At 42.8% G+C, this 24,879-nt stretch overlaps 1 protein-coding gene across 2 annotated transcripts in view; it reads left to right on the forward strand.

The window, feature by feature from the left end:
- The first annotated feature begins 2,326 nt into the window (after positions 1-2,326).
- The window catches only part of ARHGAP32 (Rho GTPase activating protein 32), a 291,658-nt gene continuing 269,105 nt past the window's right edge, over positions 2,327-24,879 (forward strand). Inside the window, exons 1-2 of one of the 2 annotated variants that reach the window (XM_089652090.1) lie at positions 2,327-2,817; positions 11,070-11,199. The gene's annotated coding sequence lies outside the window, so the exon portion shown is untranslated. The remainder of the gene's footprint in view (positions 2,818-11,069; positions 11,200-24,879) is intronic. The other variant, XM_089652091.1, reaches the window with a different exon arrangement.

Raw genomic sequence — 24,879 nt, forward strand, 5'->3', positions numbered from 1 at the left:
CCAAACAAAGAGGGTATTCCACTTATACCTAGAATTCCAAAGGAATGATGAAGCTAGCAATACACATGTGGAATGTGTGAACCATCTGAAAGTTGATCAGTGGGTGGCCTTGTGGGCACCAATCCATCTGACATTTTTGGATAGAAGGAGCTGGGGGGAAAATTGGTGACTGGACAGTACCTGCATCCATTCAGATGCAGGTGCTGTTCTGTTATTCTGACGGATAACACTGCTAGCTGTCAGAATACAATAGCTGCAGTGGGAGCTACAGTGAAGGAAATAAGTATTTGATCCCCTGCTGAGTTTGAATGTTTGCCCACTCACAAAGAAATGATCAGTCTAAAAATCGAATGGTAGGTGTATTGTAGCACTGAGACACAGAATAGCAACAAAAAATTCAAAAGAAATGCATGTCTAACAAATGATGCACTGACTTGCATGTTCATGAGGGAAATAAGTATTTGATCCCCTATCATTCAGCAGGATTTCTGGCTATCAGGTGTCTTTCAGACAGGTAACAAGCTGAGATTAGAAGCAGTCTCTTAAAGGGAGTGCTGCTAATCTCATTGTGTTACCTGTATAAAAGACACCTCTCCACAGGAGCAATCAAACAATCAGATTCCAAACTCTCCTCCAAGCTCTCTCATAGCACAGAGAAACCCAGTAGTGACATTTGGTCTAAAACACGGTATGTAATAAAAATAGGATAGGTTTCATTTAAAAATGTCATTAGCATGTTGATGGGGGGAGAAGGAATATAAGTAGATTAATTTTCCGAAAGAGAAGTTATATTTGTGGACTACAGCATACCTCCCACTTATGGTATGGAGATGAGGGAGGAGGAGTTCTGTAGTTCTTTCCTAGGGTGACAATGCTGCTTTGTCTGGATATTGGCTTGAAGAAATTCAAAATCAGATGGAATGTTGATAGGCCGAGGAAGAAACATCCTTTCACCTGATTAAAGCATGATTCTAGCGTGTATAGATTTCTAATACGGGTGTTTTAAATTTTCAAGCATAATGTGTGATGAATAATTTTGCTTCAATTGAATATTAGATGTATTGTACATAGTCAGATTATGAGTTTGCCTGCAGGTGTGTGCCTGTTGTAAATGGATACATACATGACTAGGGTTGTTGTCATTGTACCTTCTTCTGTGTGTCGCTATGATGATGGTGTCGGTGTGATGGTGACATGTGGTGTGCGCTCCTCTCCGGGGAATTGCAGGACATCCGCGGTTGTATTAATATTTTACTATATTGCTGGCTGCTTACACAGACGTGCTTTCCATGTGTTGTGCCGATTGCTGGGATAATGAAAGTCTCTGTTCTATGACCAATAACGTTCTGAATTGGATAATATCTTTATGTAGAACAAAGTTTATACCTCTGAAAAGTATTTTCTGCCTGCTGTCAGCGAAGGCCTTCATTATTCCAACTAAACATACAGTATATCTAAAATTATTTATGCAATCTGCAGAAAATAAGTTAATCTTTTATTGCAAAGCAATCAGCCAGATGATGTGCTTCATCTTTCCGGGATACTGAATGGACGCCATGATTGCTGTGCAACTATTTTGACTTTTCATTGCTCAGCTCTTAAAGGAGAAGTACAGCCAAAGCTCATTTGTGTATGAATTTTGTTCTGCACTTCTGTGACCGGTTTGCAGCTGACAGCAGGCTAAAGTCCACTGTCGGCTGATGTCACTCAGCAGGTCCAGGCTGGGGAAAGAACACGACCATATGGAGGTGTCCCTCTTAGAACACAGTGCTTATTGATCGTGATTATAGCTGCTGACAATAATTGAATAATACATTCAACATGCTGGTTGTACCCAAGTGGTACAGCAATCGAGCTGGGTAAAATCAGCCTGCCCATAGATGATCTGAATCTCCGCCAGTCCCTGCTGAACCGCCTGAGATTCAAACCATCTATGGCCAGCTTTACAGGTACCACAGATAACAGAATATGGAGCAGCACCCTGATAATCATGAAGGGATCTCTCTTCTGGAAGTGTTGGGGGGGGGGGGTGAAAAAATGTATGTTGGGGCTTGCTTCATTACAAAGGTTAAATCAAAATGTATTCGGAGCACCCCTTTTAAAAGATTGGCATCTATGAATGATGTAACTGCAGAAAGCCTCATGATAAAGACTTCACAGAGTTTCCAGCTTCTTTTTGTGGTACAAGATGCTGCCAGATTGTTCTTCCCATGATCCTTTTCTTTCAATTGCTAAGTGTTTGTGCGATGAATGCGTCACGCTGGAGTCGGAGCATTGTGTGAGATTATATAGAGCCACATGGATGCCGGTTTTGGTGGGAACTGCCTGAGATTGCTGGGCTCTGCTCCCACCACTCCTATTCCCCATCTCCTGCTCCAGCTGAATAACATTCTTGGCTGAATGCAGCTGAACGTGACCTCACTGCTCTCTGCATCCATTGTTGTGTTCACTCCCCCTGCTGCTGGAAGCTCCGCGTTCTCTTTCACAGCCTGTTCCCATCTCTTTTCAGCGTGTGAGAATGAAATGCGGGATGCAGCACTCTGGACAGAGCCAGGAACAGGCAGCCATACTTGTTCTGTGGATGCCCACTCAGCGTCACTGTGAGTCTGCATGAGCGCCTTTATCCTCCATGGTCTGGAGAGCCCTGTGAATGACATGTAGCAGAGAGGGTTAAACACACAGCACCTGGAGAGAAACCTTTCCTGTGTTTCCGGACTCTGGGAATCCACCCCGTCATCTCGCCTCTTCTCAAACTCCCCTTGTGCAAAGGATCTCACCATGATTCTGCTTTAGGAGGGAGCGTGTATTGTATTTTACGTAAGTACACTTTTTATGTCATTATTATTAATATACAGGATTTATATAGCGCCAACAGTTTGTGCAGCGCTTTACAATATCAGGGAGACAGTACAATTACAATACATTTCAGTACAGAAGGAATAGGAGGGCCCGGCTCGTGGAGCTTACAATCTAAAGATTATTGTAACGTTTGACATTCTACACATTTGCTCTTCCATAGTTTCATAGTAGTATTCCTACACAGGTTTATTGGTCCTACTTCTAGTGCCTACATTCATATTTACTGTGCATTTGGCAGCCCTGCTGAGATTACAGGATAAGCTGCTGATATTGTTTTCACTCAGTATAAGCAAATAGATAGACTTGTATTCAGAGGGAACTGTTATGCACAATAACTAAGAAAGCGTCAAAGCTTGCATGTGTATTGGTCAAATATGGTTATTGTCTTGTACATATTGTATGCTTTATAATATAAGGGTTTATAAATCATGAACACATTGATTTATGTCTACAATAACCAAGCCTCATTCAAATATAAACACTGTAGATTCCTTTCCATAAGTGACTTCCAGATGTTTCCTCACCTTGGCTTCCTGATGTATGCCCAGGCCTATAGCCTATATAGAGGCCTGTCTATTTTATTTAATTTTATTATACATGTTTATATAGCCCCAACAGTTTATGCAGCAACTTTACATGTTGCATGTTTACATCATTCCCTGCCCTCAAGCAAGGAGCATGCAATCTAAGGTCCCTATTTCTTATACATACACGTACTAGTGCCAAATTCCCTGCCAGCATGTCATTGGAGTAAATTTGTTATTACAGCTGGTAAAATATCAGGACCTTGAGCTGTGTCTGCTAGTTTTCCACATTCTCCTATAGCTGCCTTTGTTTACCACATACCCTTATATTGGTCACCAGTATACATTATGATGTTTCTTAAGTAACTGAAATATTTGATTCATATATCATTTAGCACTTCATAAAGCTTTGATGGCAGTGAAACATTAAATGTTTCCATATTTCCTGGTGATAGTCTATTTCAGCCTTTCTCAACCTTTTCAACACAGAGAGACCCTTGAAATAACTTTCCAGTCTCCAGGAACCCCTGCTAAATATTACTATATCTACAGTTTAAGATACATTAGTGTGATGGTCAGTGGGAAGAATGCTCCTTACACCTGAAGTCATTGGGAAGAATTACACCCTTAAAGATAGCTATAAAGATCAATGGCGTCAATGAGGCAGAGAGGCAGATATTGCTCAAGGAACCACTAGCAAGTTCCAAGGGAACCCTAGGGTTTTATGGAGCCCTGGTTGAGAAACCCTGGTCTATTTGCTACCTGGCAAAAATCTTTATCTCTTGACTTCCAACGAAATCCCCACACTTACCATTATCCTCATCTTTTGAAAGGCTCTGAGTCTAAAGCCAGCCATATATGCATCGAAATTTTGATCCATGTATATGGGTAGGCTGAGTGTATCCAATTCGATCCATTAGTTGACTTGGGTACAGCCAGCCTGTCAATTTATTTTTACATGCAATTACTGCCAGTGGCTAAAACCACTAGCAGTAATCATGTTCTGCCGGCCAGGAAGGCTCCCCGCCAGGAGACCACAATAGCACTGTGAGAGGGATTCCCTTATCAACACTGTTGATGGAGGAATAAAGGGATTTTCTTTCATTTCACCCATGGTGGAAGGAAAGAAATTTGAATCATCTATAGGCTGCCTAAGCTTGTGGCCCAGCAGTAAGTTTGTTCCCTGGGTTCCAAACATGTCCTCTCTCTGAGCCCCTGCAGCCCCTTCCACACATTGAACTGTAAGAGGGAGTTTGCATAGCTCTTTTCCCCTCAAAAGCAATGATAACTCTCAATACTGCAGTCAGCAAACTGCAGCTTTATGTCATATGATGCAGAGCTGGGCAGCCTCCCTCTCATGCTCCAATGTGTATGGACAAGGTAGGACAAGAAATCTGGATGCATGTGGTTTGTAATACTTGGATGAAAGGTTTGTTGTGATGTCCAAAGACTGACTATATTTGTTGCCTCTAGCTCTTAGTGTATAGCTGGGTGCTTGCTTTTGCAGTGCATTTACACCAAGCATGTTGACGTGTTACTTCACACATTACCTTGTGTCATATTAGGACAGCCCATTCATTTGAATGGACTTACTAAAACACACCAAAACTTGTGCACTTAGTTTCATTTCAAAGGCAACGCAACACAACACACACATTGTGGTGTGCTAAAACACACATATAATAGTAAGGCACTTTGGGATGCCATTAAGAATAGTTGTCACTGGAGCATCCCAACCTGCAACAAATGGCACAAAGTTGTGAACTCAGCCTAGTCTAGAAATGACCCTGGAAGTTGGCAGCATTACCCATATGGTGTTCTCCTGCTTTTTGGCTAAGATCATGTGTAGTATCTGTTCTTATCACTTTTCGGGAGAAGGAATGCTGGTTCCTTCTGTTGGGTAGGGGTGCTGGTTAGTACCTCTTATGATGTACTTAGGTGGGAATGGTGAGATTTGTGGGGGAGCTTTTTCCTCCCAGGTTCATTCTGGCCTGGTTTTCTAGGCTTGTCCCTGGTTGTAGGCAAGGCTTTCCCTAAGCTTTCTAAGTTCTGATGCCTTTCTGGTAGGGATGGGGCTACACTGGTCTGGCCAAAGGCTGGGCTGAGAAAGAAGCCATGGTGTATATACCCCTGGAGTAGCAGTCCAGGGGTGCCAAAATTCTCACGGTGAGGGAGCTCACTTTGAGTTTTAGGCACCTTGGTCACTACACCAGTCATGCTTTTTTTCCGCACCTGCCTCTAGGGCCAGGCCTTTTGGTCCGGATCAGAGGAATTTTTTTATGCCCTGAAAGTCTTGGGAGGGGGAGGCATATGGCCTTTTGGTCAGAGTCTCCTCCTCTCATGGTGTTTCCCTTCAGGGGAGCCCCACTTAGTACTCGGGGTGGCATTGCTTTGGCAGGCCTCCTGAAGAAAGGGGTCCGCCTGGTTTCAGCCAGGTGGACCTAGTGAGCGCCTCAGTCCCCGTCAGGAGCCTTGCACCCCTAGGGATCAGGGCTAGGGCCCTTTCTCTTCGGAGGAGGGCTGGATGTACACCCTGTGTACTTTTTTGTGTGCTCACTTTTTTTTTTTTGCACTGGGTGCTAGTTTTGTGAGTGTGTTCACTACACCACGGGACTTAAAGAGAAAAAAAAAAAAAAGAGAGAAAAAACTTGTATGCAATACAGTTCATGATATTTATAATTGGTGATTATGGTGCCAAAGAAAAGGAAGATTCCTCTAAAACAAAACGTTTTGTACAGCACAATTTCCTCAGTGGGTCACGTGGCTTTCAGGAGGCAGAAGGTGTGGACTTCTTTCTGGCCAAATGGTAATGACTGCTCTGCTTTCATGCTGTGAATAATTTAGGCTAGCCTCACATATTACCTTTTAGATTTACTAACAACTTTGAGGGTCTTTTTGAACAATCTGTTCCATTTCTGTTCAGGAAGATCACAATTCACAGTTGTGCAGTATATCTATGCAGAATGCAGACTCAGACAATAACTTTTGTGGCTGGCTCTACTCCTGTGGTCTGACTTCAATAACCAAAGCTGTGTACATGGTGAGATATTTTAAGCCACAAGTAAACATGATGTCTGTGAACTTGATATGTTGAAAGCAGAAAAAATGGGCATCACAGTTTGTTGTGTATGGCACTACATAGGTGCTGACCGGCCAGGGTGCCCATGCAAACCTGTGTCCACATCCAGGAGAACCTACAACAATGGGCATGTGAGCATCAGAATTGAAGAAGATGGTTTGGTCTGATGAATCAAGGGTTTTTTTTTTTTTTATCATATGGATGGCTGGATGCATCACTTACCTAGGGAAAAGATGGCACCAGGAGGCAGTATGGGAAGAAGCCAAGCTGGTGGAGGCAGTGTTGAAGGTTTGGGCAATGTTCTGCTGTGAAAACTTCCTGCCATTAATGTGGAGGTTACTTTGACACAAACCACCTACCTAAACATTGATGATGACCAAGTACACCCCTTCATGAAAACACTATTCCCCGATGGCAGTGGCCTCTTTCAGCAGAAGAATGCACTCTGCCACACTGCAAAATTGAATGAAGAATGGTCTGAGGAACACAGCAATGAGTTTAAGGTGTTACCTTGGCCTCCACATTCACTCCAGATCACAATCCAATCAAGCATCTGTGAGATATGCTGGAAAAAGAGGTGTGATCCATGGAGGCCTCACCTCACAACTTATGAGACTTAAAGAATCTGATACAGACAGCTTGGTCCAGATATCACAGCATACCTTCAGAGGTTTAATAGCATCCATGCCAGGATGGGTCAGGGCTGTTTTAGCAGCAAAAGGGGCTGATCTGGCGGCAAAAGGGGGAACCACTCAGTATTAGGTGGGTGGCCATAAATCTGTGGCTAATCCATGTATTTAAATAAAACATTTTGTCCAGTTCAGTATTCATGTGGGTGGAATCAACAGTATATTTATGAAGAATTAAGTACTGGAGTTAGATTAAAGGTTGACAGTGACTCCCACTTACCAAAGACAAGAGATGGCAGATGGGATGTTGGGTTCCAGCCAACTAGAGAATTATTTTCTGAATGAGCTGGATTGGATCTCCATCATATTGAGCTTGATGTATCAACAATGTGGGCTAACCAAGAACTGGAGTGTTTGGTTGCAGCCACCAATCAAGATATGGGCAGGTTTAAATACAAGTGGTAGCTGTCAGGGAAGTGCCTCCATTTCCTAGTACATGGACATGTTGATACATCAGGCTTACCATGTGTGGGTACCTTGTGACCACGGTACAACTTTCCTTCATATGAATTGTGCATGTGTAGCCTATGTGAAATGTTCATAATAAAGAGCACTTTCACTTCACTAAAGGTGATGCGTTTACTCAGTTCTTTTTAAAGTTTAACCAGCATGTCCATTTATTCTGGACCTGAGAGGTGATGGGAGAGCCATTACAATAAATTAGACTGCAGATGTGCCTTTGACCTTTTTCATTACAATGTACATTCAGTGGCGGTTGGCCGTGCTGCTGATTGTATCCCATAAAACTTACATATGAGCAAATCAAATTATTCTGATACGAGGGGAAGTGAATATTAATAAAGCGGAGCCGCTGTCTCCAGCGTTTTATAGGTTTCCTCTCGGCGAAGTCATTAAACTGTTTTCAGCTTTGTGTCGGCTGTTTGTGCTGTTCCAGTCGATGTGCGGTTTTACTTCTGAGGTTTGGATTTTAAAGTATGGCCTCTGGAAGTGATCTCTGTGACAGAATGCGCAGGGTTTTCAGTGCTCATTAATCCTCTCATGTAAACCTGTTTTCTCTTACTTGTCTCTGAAGGGTTTCTTTATGGGTTTTCCACCTACATTTTAGCAGAGCTCCTACCCTTCCAAGCATAATGGGGGTAATTTGTAAAAAAACTAAGCTGTTGCCCATAGCAGCCAGTTTCCTTGTAATATGCGGCAATACCTAGCAGCCAGTCAGCAATGATATTTTAGGTTTCTGCTCCGTGTAAACTGATAAACATTGATTCTGGTTGCTGTAGGTTTGAAGCACTTTGCGCATCTTCATTGTACTACTTTTTAGATAAGTCTATCCCAGTGTAGACTGCGCACAGTAGCGATGTGGCTTCTCATCCAAACAAATGTGTTGCAGTGCTAATTAGTAAATTCATGTGCAAATCGTTTTCTTTTAATCCCCCTGCAAAGTGAAATCCACCACCTTCTGAATTCTAAGCAGTTATCACTGTCATGTAAGCTGTGCCTGAACTACAGTGGAATGAAAAGATGTGGTGGGTTGTGTGCAGGGGCGGACTGACAACTCATGGGGCCCCCGGGCAATAGGGGATCATGGGGCCCCTGTGTCCTTGCCCAAACTCAAAAAAGCCTATGAAAAAGGTACCAGGGGCATCTCATGGGGCCCCCTACTGACCCCGGGCCCTCGGGCAGTGCTCAAGTTTCCAAATGGTCAGTCCGCCCCTGGTTGTGTGGCTATCATACTGTAGCTTGTCAGTCAGCCCCACCACACCAGGCCCTGCCTATTGCTTTCTACATTGACAGCTCTGCCGCTGTTGCTCAAAACCTCCCACTGTGAGCTGCAGTGTCTGGGAGGGGGAACGTGTGAGATATAAATGAAGGAGAATTTGTCTCATGATTTTTGGCCCTGTTTATACAGCCAGCGGGGAGCCCTTAGTTGTACTTTCAGTTCCAAGAAAGGTCAATAGAAGGAGGAGACAGGGCAGTGTATTTTTTTTCTTTCCAGGTTTGGTGGATAACAATCCTCAAGGGCCGATATATATTGCTGAACTGGATGAAACACCTGTGGCAGCTATAAATAATCAGATGTTTCTGAGAACTGTGGGCATTAAGGCTAGGTTCACATCTATGCAGTTTGTGTTTGATCCATTTCTGCAGTGCATTTTGTAGTGCATTTTTGCACATGCATTGTTGACACGTTTTTGTTGCGTTTTGTGTGTGTGTTTTTTTTAACTTGCTGGGCAAAATAAAACGCAACAAAAACGCACTACATGATTTTCTGCAGTGTCTCCATTGAAGTCTATGGAACCAAAAATGCAACGTTTTGCGTTTAAAAAAGTCCCTGACCCTTGCCAAAAAACACACCGGGTGAAAACATGGAGAGGTGAACCTGTCCCATAGGAAATCATGTTAAATGGACTACTATGCGTTTCTGCTAAATGCTAGGGAGAATGTCACCAGCACACCGAGGATCACCAATATGGGTCCAAAATTTTAATGAACGATCACATAGTTACAGCAAGGCAACGTTTCAGAGTCTTGCAGGACCCCTTCATCAGGCATGTGACACATGGTTACATGCCTTATGAAGGGGTCCTGCGAGACTCCGAAATGTTGCCTTGCTGTAACTATGTGATCATTCATTAAAACATTTGGACCAATATTGCTGATCCTCGGTGTGCTGGTGACATTCTCCCTTGTGGATCCTGTTCCAGCCGATGGTCGCTGCAGCACCCACTTATACACACAGCCATTTCTAACGCAGGAACGTGTGCGTTTGGATTGTACACTTGCATTCTGCAAAACGTAGCAGAAAATGCATAGGTGTGAACCTAGACTAAGATGTTGGCCCCATCAAATCTGTCACAGATCTGTGAAGGCAGATCTGGCTCAATCAGCTCCCTGAACTAGCTGACAGATTATTGTGGTGCATGCTTCACAGAAAATGGTGTCCACTCATTGGTTGTAATGTCTGAGCATGATAACAAGCACCTCTGATGATGGCATGCATTTGTTAGTCTTCTAGGAAAATTCTGTATAGTCGTGTTCTCCATTTGGTATAGTGGCTTAGTGGTTAGCACTTCCGCCTGGTAGTACTAGGGTCGTTGGTTCGAATCCCAACCATAGCACCACCTGCCTGAAGTTTGCATGTTCTCCCTTTGTCTGCGTGGGTTTCCTCCAGGTACTCCGGTTTCCTCCCACCCTCCAAAGACATGCAGGTAGGTTAATTGGATCCTGTCTAAATTGTCCATAGTATGTGTATGTATGAATGTGAGTTAGGGACCTTAGATTGTACGCCCCTTGAGGGTTAGGGACTGATGTGAATGTACAATATATATGTAAAGCGCTGCGTAAATTGATGGCGCTATATAAGTACCTGAAATAAATAAATATTCAGTGTTGTAGGAGTATAGGTTACATGCCAACAGGTTGAGCTTCTTGTATCTCTCTCTTGTGTTGAAATCTCTGCATTGGGGTTCCCAGCTCCGCCTACCCACTGCAGCCAATACAGATTTGTATTAGTGTCTCAGTGTCACGGAGGGTCCCAGGCAGGAACATTCCCCAGAAAAGTGTGCATTATTTATCCTGTCAGCATTCACCAATGGCCAAAACATCAGACTTGGTTGTACTGGCCCTTTAATTGTGGACATAGTTATTAGTGGTGGGGGGAGGCAGAGACTGGTTTGTATAGCTTTATGAGCAGGTTAATATCTTTCAGGAAAGGAATCTTGTGTAGGACGGTGTAAAAAAAATCCATCAATTCCTGGGCTGGAGATTCAGCTGCAGCATTTGCTGACATCTCATTTTTTCTTTCCCACAGCCTCATTTAGTGAGCATTTAATTGCTCCACAACAGCCTTGCTTCACTGACCTCACAACTGCGTTTTGTTGACCGCTCGTTTACTTGCATTGACTGTTAAAAGCCTCTTTTAGGAAGCAATGTTTCATTCTGCTTCTTGTTGCTAAATAGATATCGATCAGACTGGCAAGAAGACTGGCCAGGGCAGTGGGCCGTATCTCTCCATCCTGTTCAGTAGGACGTCAGAGCTGTAAATTGCATCATATAACTGGACCTATATGCCGCCCCCGCATCGCTGCCTGTAAGTCGGGGGGCATCTCTGTGCATTCTGCAATCCTGTGTGTTATGTGAAATGAGCCGTGTGTCCCATCCCTTGTACTCCTGGTATATATGAGTACCTTTGTTCTCTTATCGGCCTCCGTTTTCTTCTCTTCTCCCTCCTTCTCTTTGTCTTTCTCTCCACCTGATTTCTTCTTTATCTCTCTCTTTGTGCTGTTTGAGCTCTCCTCCCTTTTTTCTTTCCTCTCTCCTCCTTTTTTTCTTTCCCTCTCCTCCCTTTTTTCTTTCCTCTCTCCTCCTTTTTTTCTTTCCCTCTCCTCCTTTTTTTCTTTCCCTCTCCTCCCTTTTTTCTGTCCTCTCTCCTCCCTTTTTTCTTTCCTCTCTCCTCTCCCTTTTTCTCATTCTATCTTGTCTTCTTTGTTCCTTCTCTTCTTCATGACATGTATTGCATTGTGGGTAAAAGTGCAGAAATTATCTAGAAAATTATTATTGTATTAGTCTATTACAATCTTGCTTGGGAAAATGATTGAATTTTGTGGATGATAACATGGCTTAGCTGCAGGTATACTGCAAAATAACCCCATCTGAAATTTACAGAGGGGTCCTGTCCTAAGGTCTCAAAAGAAAAAGCTGGATAGGAATTTGTGCTAGTAATACTTCCCATTTATAAACCATTGGTAAGCCTGATCCTAGGGAGCAATTTTGTGGAAGGGCACCGTAGATTTGGAAGAGGTTCAAAACTTGGCGTCTAAATGGACAAATGGTAAAAGTTTCTGTTTACGTATGAAAATCTATTGAAAATAATGGCTCGGTTTACAGATTTTTTTCGCAATACGAACAGATTAATTGGTTTTCAATGCATTTACGAATTAATTTTTACTTATGTCTCTGTACAGTATTTATGCCTTTAAAGTGCACTTTATAAAGAGTGTTGAACAGATAAAAGACTTTTTGTTACTTTTTTTCTGACCTCCGGAACAGATTAATTGGTTTTCAGTGCATTCCTATGGGAAACCACGTATTCAATTTACGTATGTTTTGCAATACAAAAAGTCCCGCAGAACGCATTAAATTCGTAAACCAAGGTACGCCTGTACATCATTATGGCGGTACCCAAAACATTTTTTTTTATACTTCAGTTTGCCAATTCTTAGGGCTCATTCGGACAGGTGCTGGCACCCGAAGGTCATGAATGAGTGCTGCAGCCACCAGATGCTGTGTGCAGGCATTCCATTCATGTCTATTGAGACACAGCAGCTGCACAGACACAGTTGCTCATTTCTGTCTGACAGGTGCAGGTGAGCGTTCCCAAACTGAGGCATTTTGTATTTGCCGCTGCTAAGAGTGCATGGCTGTCAGATTGGGATGAGCGACTGTGTCCGTGTAGCCGCCGTGTCCCAATAGACATGAATGGAATGCCTGCACACAGCATCTGGTGGCTGCAGCACTCATTCATGACCTACGGGTGCCAGCACCTGTCCGAATGAGCCATAAGAATTGGCAAGCTGAAATATAATAAATATTTGGATTTGGGTAGCGCTATAATGATAAATTAATGATTGCAGAGCTGCATTACATGCACATTACACTAACTAGGCACTCATTCATAAACTACAGATGTCAGTGCCTGTCTGAATGAGACCTTAGATGTAGTAGCTGCAGTCTTCTTTTTGTTTTGTTTTTTTCCCCTTTTATTTTCACCTGGTGATCCGGCCAATAAGTCTGTTATGTTTCAACTGCCTTTAAAGCTGAAGTTTTTAGTTAAAAAAAAAAATCTCTACAGTTTATGTTACTTAAGCTTAAAGCGGAGTTCCAGTAAAACTGTAAAAAAAAATAAAAGTCAGCTGCTGCAAAAACCGTAGCTGCTGACTTTCATAAAAACAGACATTCACCTGTCCCTGGATCCCACGGTGTCCTGCCCCCATCCTGTTTCACCGGCCATCCTGTGTTCCCGGTGCCGACATTTTCAGTGTGGGCACCTGGCTGTGAGAGTAGCGCTGCACTTTCTGAATGGTCCCGTAGTCTGGTACCTGTTGCATGTCCCAGAAGACGGGGGGGGGGGGGGGGTAGCTTCAGCTTTCGATCGCCTTGGCGATTTTCTGCAGAAGTGGGAGCAGGTACCTGTCAATTTCAGGTACCCGCTCCCCAAAGGTGCCAATCCTTAACAGGGAGCAGGGGACCATTCCTTAAAGTAGAACTTCCCTTTTGGGTAGAGCTCCGCTTTAATGAAGTATTTCCTATAAGAACATTGTATAGCAGGTACATATCAGGAATATGAAATGTTGGGTTTACATACTCTTTAAATTCGATCTGTCCACATGAATGGAGCCATTAACATGGAATAGTAAATTACTTCATGGTTGCCAGAATTAAAGTGTTACTAAACCCACAACAGTAAAATCAATTTCAGGTACCCGCTCCCCAAAGGTGCCAATCCTTAACAGGGAGCAGGGGACCAGTCCTTAAAGTAGAACTTCCCCTTTTGAGTAGAGCTCTGCTTTAATGAAGTATTTCCCACCATGTGCAAGCTGCTGGATTCTGTAGAAATCTGCAATGAAGGGCTGCCCCATCCTTTTCCTGCTGCTGAACTTCCAGGCACTGTGGGGTTTAACAGCATTGCGTCTTCAGCCTCAGCTGCACTAATGGTGATCCAATGATGGGGATCCACCCCCTCCTGTCCTCTTTCCTTCACTGATTACGCTGCCTTTAAAATGATCTGTGAATGGAGGAGAGTCTGATCAGTCACAGGATTTTCTCCCCCTATTCACAGGTCATGTGTGCCAGGCAGGATGGTACTGTGTGGCAGGGTTATGTACATTTCAGGACTGGATGGACAGAAATACAAATCATGTGGCAGGTAAAAACATCTCCCTTATAATATAAATGAAGTCTATGTATTTAGCTCTTTCAGCTTTAACTATGCATTTGCCAGACAAGATGAACATCAGTTGACCTCCATGGAGTGAACATGGAAGTGGGGAAATGAAGACATCTCATTATATATGGATATCACAGTTCTAGCACATACATTGAGGTGCCATGTACAACACCTCCCCTCTATAAAAAGCTTCCTAATGAAGGGCAGCCCTAAGTGCAGGAGACCCTTCATGGTGTGTCTCATGCTTTGCTGACTGTGAGAACTTTAACACCACTAATGATGATAATGACTGCTAATTAGTCACACCCTGGTTCTTCTCCAATATCATATTAAATAATTAAATTGTCTTGTTGTCATCCAGTGGCATGTTGCTTGATATTAAGGAAAAGCATTCTTACTGGTCCCCTGGTGGAGGAACATTGATTTTATTACTTGTAGCAACTACTCAGATGTATGCAGGCAGATTTTACTCACTTTCTTGAAGTATATGTGAACCCTCACCTTGTAAAACAACTCACTAAAATAGGAAATGGGAATGAAGGGCAAAACATTTGTGTATAGATATAGAAAACATTTATAAATATCCTTTTCTCCTGTTTTATATGTGATCACATACCCTCTGTTCTCAGCTGCATAAGGAGCTCAAGAGAGGTGGGGGAGGAGAAACTGCATTACACCACTGATCTTCCCAGTGAATGGCTGTGCAAGGGGAGGTAGAGAACTGTATCAGGAGAAGTCTGATCATTGGAGGAGAGCAGGCTGAGTTCTCAGCACAGCTAGAGAACTGACCTTGCTGTGCTGTCATGCTTAGTGTGGTCAGTTATTAGTAGAACAGCAGTGGGACTGGCAGGAGCACCAGGGATTTCCCACAAAGGAAGCAGTACAAAGAGAACAGGATATGTTTTCCTATAAGAACATTGTATAGCAGGTACATATCAGGAATATGAAATGTTGGGTTTACATACTCTTTAAATTCGATCTGTCCACAAGAATGGAGCCATTAACATGGAATAGTAAAATTACTTTATGGTTGCCAGAATTAAAGTGTTACTAAACCCACAACAGTAAAATCAGTCTGTATATGCAGTAAAGCATGCTTGTTATACTCAATGTGGAACCTAAGGGGTTAAGCCTCTGCATTGTGTAAAAAAAGGATGTTTGATCCTGTCTTCTCTGATCCTCCCCTTCCACAGTCTGCAGTCCATCTCCTGATAGAACAGAGCCTTGGGGGAAGGCTGCACGTGCTCAGTTTGGTGTGTATTGCTAGAGAGTTTTTTTATTCTTGGGAGAGTGCTCAGCAGGGGGCAAATCAGTACTGTCCAGACAGAGGGTCAGGGGTCCTCATAGGACATTCAGGGGAGAATGAATACTCCACCTACAAGCTTTAACCAGTGCTCTGCTGGACATTGGTAGAAGTCACAAGACTGCTCTATACTGCTGATAAGAAAAGGTATTTAGCAGTTTATATTTACTAAAATAATTGCATTTCCATGTTCTGTGTACTGTGGGAGACCAGATATAGTGAATGCAGGGTTTGGGGTTTAGTGACACTTTAAAGCGGTAGAAATCCGCCACAAAGATTAAAAAAAATAAAATAATTGGGACCCTGCAGGTTTACGTCATATTGTACTTGTATGCACCGAATACTTGCTCATTATGACAGACTTGTCTGGACACAGAGCACTCCAGTGCAGCGCTGTCACAGCTCCTGGGCGCATCCATTTTCACCCGGTCTTTCTTCCAGGTTTGTGGACTCCAGCTGTATGAATAGCTGGGGCATGTGCATGGAGCCCCAGCACAGAGCTCTAAAGGTACGGCACGAGTATGCCGTCCTTTCAGAGCGCATGCGCTGGTGACAGCACTGGCTGCATGCTGTGTTAATATCACCTAAACATAGCACGTTTTAGGAGACATTCACTGTACCTACCTTATTATAGGCTTTCCTGTAGGTACAAATTAAAAAGTGGACTTCTACTTTAATTTTATAAGGTAGTATGAGCATCTATTACTTCTGCGCAGTAGTGTCTGAAATATCAAATAATTCAAAATTGCTGTTATACATATATAGAAATATTCGTTTAGAAGTCCATTGTGGCACTGGCATAGACACATCTTCCCCATATAGAAAACCATATTCAACTCTGTCTGTGTTTACTACTGGAGAGCTATATTAGAGTTCTGGTATTGTCAAACTTGGATAGTAAACAGATATTTATTACTAAATACTGGTTTCAATTCAGCAAAGTTTATCACATGCCAAATTTGTGTTTTATAGGATACTGCATGCAAAATGTAAAATGTCATTTGACTACAGATAAATACCATATTTGCGGTAAATACACAAATGCAGTAACTGCCGGCAGTAAATACTGCAATAAAAATGTGATGTAACATTAAAGTCAATTCACGAAAAAATAAACACTTGTTAATTGTCTCTTGGTCTAGCCACTTTGTAAAATTAAAACTTAGATTGCAACATTTAGCAGTGATATTCCTATCGCTGATAAATGTGACAGCAACAGCTCAGTGCTTGTGGGATTCCTGGCTGACAGATGAATGTTAGCAAATGGGCGAGGACAGTGTTAATGGTCTGATATGGATTTGGAAACCTTGCGCAAAAAAAAAAAATAATCAAGAAAAAAAGCAGGAGGTCACCCACAAAAATCTACAACAGATCCTTATGAGCATGGAGCCTGGCCAAGAATGGGGATGGGAACCATACCAGGCCACAACATGAGGGGGCACCTTGCCAGGGGAGGGGGTCCCAAGGTCAGCCCAAACCCTTCAAATTCAGACATCTGATCAGCTCATGAGAAAAGTGTAGGGGTGCAGAGAAGCTTCTTCCACACACTGATGTCCTCATGTCATTGATGGAAAAAATGTGGGAGGGTTGTGAGCAGACCAGGCTTTGTAATTGGCAACATAGTGAGCTGTCAGTTACAGCTGAGGGCCAATAAAATAAGCATTGAGTGTCCACTGAGGCACACACATCGGGGTTGCTGCTTAATAATATTCCTTTATGCTTCCACCAGCTACATAAAAAATGATGTAGGGAGGTGAGGGGATGATGCAAAGGGACTAGGCCAGCACAGATAGTAATTAGACATTCCCAGAAGAGCAGAGTGCTATGACATGCAAGTACGGAGGGTTCTGTGCTAGCAAAGTGACTCTTCCTAGAGTAGTCACATTTTCTAGTAAGTTCAGAGGCACATTTCAAAGTCAATAAAAAAATATTCATCAAAAGAAAAAACAATGCAAGTAGGCACCTAAAGTATAAAAATAAAAATTGTGTAGCGAGTGGAAAGTGAGTAGAACACTAGTTAGGATTTTATTGCTACCTCCTTCCCTTGTTAGTGAGATTCACCCTCTCTATTTGTCCTGTTTACCATTATCATCAAAAGTGAAAGTAAAACAACATCCCAAATTTTGGCTTGTCCCCAGAACAGTAATAGAGATTAAATTTTTCAGTAGGGAGACTCTTGACCTGGGGGCACCCCAATAGATTCTCTTTAATGTGTAGCGATTTCCTCTCACTTCCTGCTTTGGCTATGGGACAGGAACTGCAGGTAAATCTCCCCAATGGGATGGAAAAAAAAAGCTAAGAAGGTTATAACCCCCCCTTTACGATATCCAAAATGAAAACCCTCCGTTAGACTTATTGGTAATGGTATTTCCAGGAATCTTCCAGGACAGCTTACTTGAGAGGATAGGCTCCACCCACCACAGGAAACACAAATCAGAACGAGTTTAAAAAGCCCCTCCCCTCCATTGTGCCTCAGTTGTTTGAGGAGAAAGAACCCTCCACCAACATGCACAAGAGAAAAAAAACAGGGCATATCCCCAGAAACACAACTCAAAGTGGGAATATGGATACTGTCCTGGAAGATTCCTGGAATTAATGTTACCAGTAAGTCTAACGGAGGTTTTCCCCCCTCATCTTCCAGGACCGCTTACTTGAGAGGATAAGCAATATTCCATATCTTGGTGGGTTGGGGAGAACCAGAGCCTGTAGAACCTTCCTTCTGAAGGAGAGATCTTGGCTAGAGAATGTGACGAATGAGTGGGACGAAGACCAAACTGCCACCTTAGATATTTTTTTCCATGACGCTCCTGCTCTATCAGCCCATGATGTAGCTAATGACCTTGCAGATTGAGCCCTAATCTGTGTAGGAGGCACTTGACCTGAAAATCTATATGCCCAAATAACAGTGTCTCTAATCTATCTGGCGATGGAACTCTTGGATGCCTTTGAACCCTTCCTGGATCCACTAGAAAGAATCAATAACTGAGAGAAATTCCTAAATTCCCTAGTCACATCCAAATAATGAATCAAACATCTTCTGCCATCAAGAAAGCTAAATCTTTCCTCCTCTTTATTTCAAGGACAGTTGCAAAAGCTTGGTAAAACTGCTTGAGATTTGTGAAAAACAGAAGAAACGTTTGGCAAGCATAAGGGATCTGGTTTAATGATAACCCTGTCTTCCAGGATCCTCAAAAGAGGATCATTGCTATAGAGGGATTCTAAAAGTGGATACACACTATATGAAAATCAGGAGAAAAATTCTGTTTGAGGAACAATTGTTTGATTTTCATATAGTGTGTACACAAGTTTTGACATACAACTTTCCAACGAACATTTCCGAAGGACAAAGTCCAAAATTTTTCTTGTGAACACAATGTCCGAGTTTCACTCAATGTGTACAGTAATCGTACGGAAATAATCAAATGGAGAAAAGCGCACGTGATTAGAAGCAAAGACTGACCCGGAAGAAGGTGGCAACAAACATAGCATTCATACACAAGAAAGCATGCTTGCCAGCCATCCGATTTTCTCATAGTGTGTACCCAGCTTAGGTCAGAAGCGACAGCCAATAAGAAGGTAATCTTGAGAGTTAACCCATTTCAAACTAGCCTCTCCTAAGGTTTCAAAGGGTTCCCTGGTACGGGCATTGAGAACTAGAGATAAATCCCAGGGAGACATTTGTTTTATTGTTCTCTGTGTACACCTTTAGGACTCATTTACAGTTGCTTTGACTTTAATACACATTAAAGTGCTTACCGCTTCAACATGCTTTTTTGATGTTTTTTGATGCTTCCGTGGTGCTTTTTTGAAGCTTTATGAAGCTTGGCAAATGCAGTGTAGGTATTGATTTTCTATTTGTTTTAAGGGGACCAGTAGAAACCCAGATGATTAGTACCCCCACTCAGCAGATTCCCAGCTCATTATTACCCCCGTTTAGCAGATCCCCAGCTTATTACTATGCTCGTTCAGCAGATCCCCTGGCTCAGTAGTACCCTCAGCTCTGCTGATGCCCCACTCAGTAGTATCCTGAGCTTTGCTGATCCCCCGCTCAGTAGTATCCTGAGCTTTGCTGGTCCCCCGCTCAGTAGTATCCTGAGCTTTGCTGATCCCCCGCTCAGTAGTAACCTCCAGCTTTGCTGATCCCCCGCTCAGTAGTAACCTCCAGCTTTGCTGATCCCCCGCTCAGTAGTAACCCCCAGCTTTGGCTGATCCCCCGCTCAGTAGTAACCCCCAGCTTTTATGATTCCCCGCTCAGTAGTAACTCCCAGCTTTGCTGATCCCCCGCTCAGTAGTAACCCCCAGCTTTGCTGATCCCCCACTCAGTAGTTACCCCCAGCTTTGCTGATCCCCCGCTCAGTAGTTACCCCCAGCTTTACTGATCCCCCGCTTAGTAGAGGTTTCTAGTTTTTCCTGCTCTGGTCTCCAAGCTCTGCTGGTCTTCTGCCGCTCAGTCCTCTCTCTCCTGTACCCGCTCACCTTCCACTATAGTGTTCCTATGTTGCACACCATGTGTGCTATCTGCTAGTTGCTCCACTTTATTCTAGAGCTCGCTCACCTTCCTGCTGCTCCATGCTGCACACCAGATGTTTTCTGCACCAGACACCTCCAGAATATATGCACATGAACCAAAAGTGACTGCTGATGATGTTTTTACCGGTTCACTTATTGGTTTCCCAGTGCATCCTGGGGTTTCTCATACCTGCAATACCTCCAATGCAAAGCAAAGCTAACTGAATAAAAACCTCTCTGCAGGTGCTGTTGGTGAGTGTTGTCATAGTCCTCTATGGAGGCTTAGGATATGCTTTGAAGCACCAAGAAACCAACATAGGTTATCATTTTTGAAGCAAAGCAAACACAACAGTGTGAACAGGACTGTTAGCTAATCATTTTATTTATTGAGATGTGCTCTGATTGGCATTCAGAGTGCTTTAAAAAAGTGTGTCCAATGCCACATTTTGAAGCAATATTTTTGGGGACAGATTCTTTAACATACAAGTCTGGAGAGGATTTTACTGATTCCTGCTAGGTGAGGGAAGATCTGTGAGGGGAGCCTGAAGGGCAGGGAAATATAATGGGGAGATGAGAGGGATGCTGTAGGAATGGCTCTGCAATCTGCTGAATGCTTCAGTGTTTCTACCCATCAATCTAGTTTTATGTGGTCATTTCCCTGCACTGTTTATAACTTGTATGTCTGGTCTAGTTATTGATCTGCAGACTCACAGCTGGATTATGATGTGATATTGAAGACTAGTAATCTTTCCTCTCCCTCAGGAGGCAGGCAGTGGATAATGATGGTAAATTATTAATGAGCTTCTTGGATAACAGGGAAGTGGCCTCAGACTTGTTCCCATTGAGGTCACAGTCATTAGTGTGCAGTTTCACTTGCTTTATCTCTGCTATGAGAAGCAGACACAATAGGCATTTCTTATATAACAGCCCGGGACTCAGGAAAGTTTCCCATTACAGTAATGACAATGGGATTCTGCTATTTCCCCTTGTGGTGATGTTACCTATAGAAGGAGATCTGTGGATGCCCTCGCTGTTCTGCTTCTCATTGGTGCTTGCTGTAGGTTAGGTACTTTTTAAAGAATAGGCAGTCTCACCTCTAGAATGATCTGATGAAACAGGCAATGAGCACCTTCCATCTGTCTGAGATTGAAACCCTGGCTGACAAGGGTGCTGAGTTGTATAGTTCTTAACAGAGAGATAATCAGCTTTTTATCTTTTGCCAAAAGCTGTTTCTGCATAAAGTGAAATTGTTTTAACTTCTCCACAGAGCGGTCTGATCAGTGACTTACAGCCCTCAGCTAATTCTTTTCTAGAGAACTGTGGAGTGTATGAGACCTTATCTGAGATCAGGGTGCTTGGACGACTTGTTAGGAGAGGTGTTTCTTTGGTTTAAAGTTATTCTAACCTCTGCTTTACAAAAAAATCTATTTATGTGTGAATGTATTATTAAGGCCCTGTTCACACACACTGCAGTGACCTGCATTTTACTGCACAGAAAAAAAATGTAGGTCACTGCAAGGACATCTAGAAATAGGTTGTTTTTATGTGTCTTGTTCACACCACAACCTTTGTGTCATGTGCATTACAGTGCATTGCTATATGTCTGCATTTTAATGCAGCGCAATGCAAGTAAATGCACATCGGTGCAATGCGAATCTATTGAAAAAAAAAAGCTTTTTATTCTTTTGGCCCTTACAAGGACCCATAGCAGTTTAACGTGCATAAAATCACGTCTCAGCACACATTAAAGTGCGTGTTAACACAGATGGAAATGGACGGCAATGCGCATTCATTTTTTTGAGCATTAGCATGCATTTTAATACACATATATGTGTGAACAGGCCTTATCTCAAAAAGTTCTTTCTATTGTTCTCAGCCTCCTCCAGATCTCAGCATTATTATTTTTTTTTTTTGCTGCAGTGATCTGACTTCCTGTAAGAGGGTAACTACATTCATCCTCCATGGTCCCACTGTGTGTAGGAAAGTAGCCACCACTGTGGTCATGAATAAGCGCTACGTTTCAGCGTAAAATGCGTTACCCTCGTTGTCCCTGACCCTGTGATCTGGATTTTAGCAATAATGAATAAAGATTGAAGAGTGCAGCGGATTCCGGATATTCTTTACCTTAATGTAGCCACCCTCTCTTGCTTCCAAGATGGACTGTGGACTATGGGGTGTGTAGGGTGCATAGAGCAGTGCAAATGACTGCAACTAACATGTACTGCTCCTTCCAAACACGTTTGTGAGCTCACCAATTATGTTACAAGGAGGCAGAGAAACTGAGAGAAATGACTTTATGAAAAATAGATTACGAGGCCATTAAGTATTTTTGGAGAAAATGAATATTGTTTAGTGTCACTTTAATGAATACGTCTGGCTGCAAATACTTCTTCCTAGATGGATAAGAACTTAGCACAGACTGTAGAAGCTGGAAGTTAATGTGCTGTGAGCTGTACATTTTTTAATACCCCCTAATGTGACAAAGTGGAGTCCTGGAGAACCTCTTTAAAGGATGACTGATGTCCTACACAAATATCTTGTACAGGAGAAGTAACGGATGTAATAAGTCCCAGTGCCCTACATTCTTCACCACAGATATCACAATTCTGTCACCGTAGGCCGTAATGTTTACCTGTGTACACAGGAACAAAGTATAGACCAGTAACTGCTGGAACCTGACTGCGAGCAACACAATGTCCTTCAGAGCATGCTATGACAGATGTGAAACACACAAGACGCAATTGTTCAGTCTGAGTATTTGTTAAATCTCCCCAGTAAATAAAATCAAAACCATTTTTACATATTGGAAAGCGTGTGGAAGCATTAGCACAGATTTTACTGCCATGGTCCTATTTGATAAATTCTCACTTCCTGCCTTGGTGACCACACAGGAAGTGAGGACAGATCTCCACAGTGAGTACAAAGGCTGGAACAAACAAAACAATGTCATTTTTTCATACAGTACAAACTTTACAAACCTTTATATACATATCTACAACTTCTACAATATGTCAACATGCCTATTCATGGGAAAGAAAATTGTGTTTTCAGCTGGATCTTTCCTTTCCCTGATGAGTTGTGATTTTGCACACACTGACCTCCTGCAGAGCCTGGGAGCGAGTTTGTCAAGTCCCATTCAGTGACTGAGACCTCCAGTGACCCCCCAGCTCTCTCTGCAATGAGGATAAGGGAAGGAACTGGCCACTGCCAACAATGATAGTATTGATAATTAATTACATTGCACAGCCAGACTTTGTGCAAGGCTTCTCCCCTGGATAATGCTCTATTGACAATCATGTGCTTGCTTAAACCAGCTTGAAATCCAATTTGCATATTTGCTTTTCAGCAAACTGGAGGTTTCAAAGCTCAGACAATGGAGGTGACCTAATTGGCAGGGCTTTTACTTGCCAAAAAGAAATAGAAAAAATAGCCCTGCATTTAGAGGCCAAGCCATCTCCTAATACGTGAAATCTCGATTCCAGCTACTTCCACTGACATAACATGTGACTATATCATTCTGTGTCATGTGACTTCAGGGGCCATAGACCTGGAACAAGCTCTCGGTGGATCCGTCACCTCCAGTAACACTGCTTATGTTTCCATTCAGTTAGGCACAATAAAGGGGTTTCTTCTGAAATATAATCCTGTATGTGACATCATTGTAAAGCTTTATCATCATATCTTTTTGTTTCTGTGTTTAGTTTTTATAGGCATTTATATAGCTCTTACCATTTATACAGTTCTTTAAACATTGTATATTTTTATATCAGCCCCTGCCCTCAAGTATCTTACAGTATAAGGTCTCTCTCTTACATACACATACTAGAGTCAATTTTAAACAAGAACCAATTATCCAGCATGCTTTTGGAGTGTGAAAGGAAATCCAAGCGAGTGCAGAGAGAACATGCAATCTCCATGCAGATAGTGTCCTGACCAGGATTCAAACTGGAACCCCAGTGCTGCAGGGCAGAACCACTGAGACACTGTGCTGCTCCCAGTATAGAAGATATCTGTCATTTAAAAAGCAACTAAGCAATATTTGTATTGTCTGCTACAGCTGGGTATATATGGATAGTTTTTTATCGTTCAGCCAGCGGGTTTAACAAAAAAGAATGTACAGATTCCTCCATCCACAGAACCAAGGTGGATGAATAAATCCTCCCCACTGTGCCATTGTTTTCTGACAGCAGGACTTCTCCACTGTCAGAATACATTGATTGAATAAACGTTTTCCAGTGTGGCTGTTTGACAGAAATTGGTCTGATTGACCACACAGAGGTCGAAACTTGGCTGGTCCCTGCTGAACCGGTCAAATTTTGATCCGTCTGTACACACCTTTAGTATATGTTTTCCAGGCCTGGCCAGTTGGATGTTATATCTGCTGTATGACAACTACAGTATATTTATACATATAAAGTGCAGCGCTAAAAATATAAATCCTGTATAATATCTTAATATAATAAAAAGCAAAAAAAACATTGTGAAGTGAATAAATTAGTCCCAGTGTCAAAGGACACTGTAAAATGTCCTTAAGTGCAATCATGTGTCTTTAATTACTAGGATGATCCAAGTGCTTTCCCTCCAGCCCGGACACCACCCCCCATTGACTTCTCCATCATGTCCAACAACGCCACCATCAAACCCGCCCCGCAGGCCAGAGTACTTGGTGTCATTTTGGACTCCAACCTATCCTTCCAGCCCCAAGTCCACTCTTTAACAAACTCGTGCAGACTCCACCTCCGCAACATCGCCAAAATCCGCACGTTCCTAACTCCAGAAACCACTAAACAGCTCATCCACTCCCTCATCATATCACGACTCGACTACTGCAACTCCCTCCTCACTGGCCTGCCTCGCCGCTGGCTATCCCCGCTTCAGTCCATCCTGAATACGGCTGCCAGACTCATTCACCTTTCCAACCGCTCCGTTTCCGCCACCCCCCTCTGCCAATCCCTCCAGTGGCTTCCGATTGCGCAACGGATCAAATTCAAAATCCTAACGCTGACGTACAA

The sequence above is a fragment of the Staurois parvus genome, unplaced genomic scaffold (genome assembly GCF_062004578.1).
Source record: "Staurois parvus isolate SC_StPar_1 unplaced genomic scaffold, SC_StPar_1.0 ptg000671l, whole genome shotgun sequence".
Taxonomy (NCBI): domain Eukaryota; kingdom Metazoa; phylum Chordata; class Amphibia; order Anura; family Ranidae; genus Staurois; species Staurois parvus.